The following is a 3001-nucleotide window of genomic DNA, read 5'->3' on the forward strand; positions in this document are numbered from 1 at the left end:
GAGCACGTGATATGGATGGTACAGAAGCGACACACAAGACAATATATAGATAATAGAGGCTAGCATCAACATAAATTACTTTCATTCTAAGGTGCTTTAGTGTTAGATGTTCTTACCCCATGCTCTGTATCTACTGCTCTTTCCCTTACGTCCTGTTCTCTCACTATGCAGTTCTAAATTTATGGTGAAAATTCTTACCAATAAAGTGCTTATTAAACTGTAAGCTCATGTCTTTGTTTTGCTTTTTTCTCTTAAATAAGTCTTTTGTTCTGGTAGCTTGTAAGTGGGTGTACACTTAGAGACACGTGTCCAGCTTGTACAAAACTATGTTTCACTTTACAGGGAGGTCCATGGTGTGAATACTGGAATTCTCTACACATACAAACTTTCCAGAGCAATTATCAGTGACGCTTTGCTCTGTTCTCCAGCAAAAATCAAGAACTGTAGCCTGTGAGGTTAGCATTTCACTCGCCTTTGTTTTGATTTGTATACTTCAGGCTGAAAGCATCAGCCTGATTCTAGTCTCAGTTACATCTAGAGCAGCTCCTATGAAATCAGCGAAGTAACTTTGTGTTTACATAAGGATGCCTGAGGCTGGAGACAGGTGCAAATAATCACATTTCCTTATTCCCTGAATATTTTTTAACTTAGTTGAATGCCTCAGCTCAATACTTTTATTTGATCTATGTAGTGCTTGTCGAGATTTCCATTTTCATGCAATGTTGTCAGATCTCAACTGTATACATTTTAAGATTTAGAAATAAATGGTCTATGAAGTCTGTGCTGTTGTGTTACTCCTAGCCTAAATGCAACTGGGCCCAGGAAGGTGCTTTATTATTTATAAATATTTACTTTACATAGAATCTTCCTAATTAGCACAGCCAATAATTTTTATACAACACCGGTGATCTCTCCCTCTCAACAAAACATTGAATAGCAGAGTGACGGGAATATACTATCTTGAATTTACCAGTACACTGGGAATTAAAATTAATTTTTTTCATAAAGAATTTTTTTATTGCAAAACACTAACTTTGATTTCTCTCTGTGGGTGTTTTACTTTATAATTCACAACACTCAGCAGTTTGGGTCTCCACTGGTCATTCGCGTAAATTAGCCACATTGTGCTGTATTAAAAATCGGGAAAATGAGAGAAATCCATCCTGAACAGTTAATGTATGTGTTTTTGATGCACCTAATGGAGTCCAAAGTAGTTGCTTCACAATCCAGTCCTCAAGAAAACATCTGTGTTTGATCCCACATGCTTTGGAGCTAGGTTCATTTAGCCAGTAAGAGGCTTCCCTGTAGATACTGCACTTGCTGGAATGTGCGCTGGGTAGGGGTGGACAGGGCAGGATCTTAGGAGATGCACCCCTGCATGCCAGAGAGGCCAGCTCTGCACCACTGTGGAAGGGCAGGGCCCTCTCTACACCCTGCGCAGCAGAACAGATCTAGTCTCCACAACACTTGCCTTTGCTGAGCCTTTGGCAAGGAAACAGACTTTGCCTCCTCTACAGAATCTTTATATTGCATCCTATGCCTATGTACAAACTACTAATCACAGCCACAGTGCATGTGTTTGGCCATATGTCTACTTACGTCTTTTGTTCCTTTCTTCTTTGTTGAATTCATTACCCTGGACAGAAGTCAGAACTTGTGGGCAGTTCTGTCCTTCCTTCATCCTCCTCAAACTGTAACTGAAAGGTCCCACTGCTGGTACACTGGCTGACCCAGATGCTGCTGCCTCCCCACTGTCTGCCTCCAGAGAGAACAGAAGAGGAAGCTCTTCCTTTTCTTTCCTTTTCTTTTCTCCAGCTTGGTCTTTGTCTGGAAGGGGGAGAAGATCTTAATGAAAATTGTCTGGGGACCCCATGCCCACTGATGGATTTCCCAGCCCTTATCAGTGGTTGCAGTGTCTGAGTGGCCTTCAGACATCGAAATCCAATTGTGCCAGCTCCCATTTACAGTGCCTTCCATTGCTAGGTAGCTTCCATCTGCTGTTTCAGAGTAGGGACGTGCCTCAGCAGTGTGAACGAATCCTGCATCCCCTCACACTGCTCTGCACATGCAGCAATCTGACTGCTGGTGGAAGAGGGATGCGCTGCCTTAGTTGCATAGGAGTGCAGAGGTGGGGCAGAAACAGGTTGGTGGATATGCCATTATATAGATCCTATGGTCAGCAATACCCTATATACCAAGGGTGGGCAAACTACAGCCCACGGTCTGGATCCGGGCTGTGGGATTGCCATCCCCATGGCGCTGCGGGCCCTGCACCACTCCCGGAAGCGCCTGGCATCACTTCCCTGGGGTGGGGGGCAGAGGGCTCCATGCAGTAGGGGGCTCAGGGCAGGGGCTTGGGTTCCCTGTTCCCGGTCAATGGGAGCTTCGGGGGAGGGCTGCATGTGGAGCCTTCCACCCCCACTCCCCTAGGGGCTGCAGGGATGTGGTGCTGGCTGCTTCCGGGAGCAGCGTGGGGCCATGACAGGTAGAAATCCTGCCTTAGCCCCGCCGCATGCTGCTGCCATCCCAGAGCCACTCCAGGTAAGCAGCACTGGGCTGGAGCCTGCACCCCAAACCTCTCCAGTACCCAACCCCCTCCCCTGCTGCACCCTGCACCCTTCCACACCCCAATCCCCTGCCCTGAGCCCTCTCATACACCCCGCACCCTTCCTGTGCCCCAACCCCTTGCCCTGAGCCTCCCTTCCCTGGCCCTGCATGCAATTTCCCCACCCAGATGTGGTCCTCGGGCTAAAAAGTTTGCCCACCCCGCCATAGACAAAACAACATAGGAGACAAACTTTTCCCCAGTTACCAAGAAGATTTTAGCCTTTACACCTGTGTGGCTCTCCTAGTGTTCACTCAGAAATAGGAATGGCAGAAATCACATTTGGACAGTCTTACAAAGCACTTAATTACATGCTTAACTCTTAAATATTTTCATTACGTACTTATTGCTTAGTCTTTGCAGGATCAGAGCCTTAGCACTGCCCCAAAAAGCTCA

The sequence above is a fragment of the Lepidochelys olivacea genome, assembly GCF_965140295.1.
Source record: "Lepidochelys olivacea isolate rLepOli2 genome assembly, chromosome: 9".
Taxonomy (NCBI): Eukaryota; Metazoa; Chordata; order Testudines; family Cheloniidae; genus Lepidochelys; species Lepidochelys olivacea.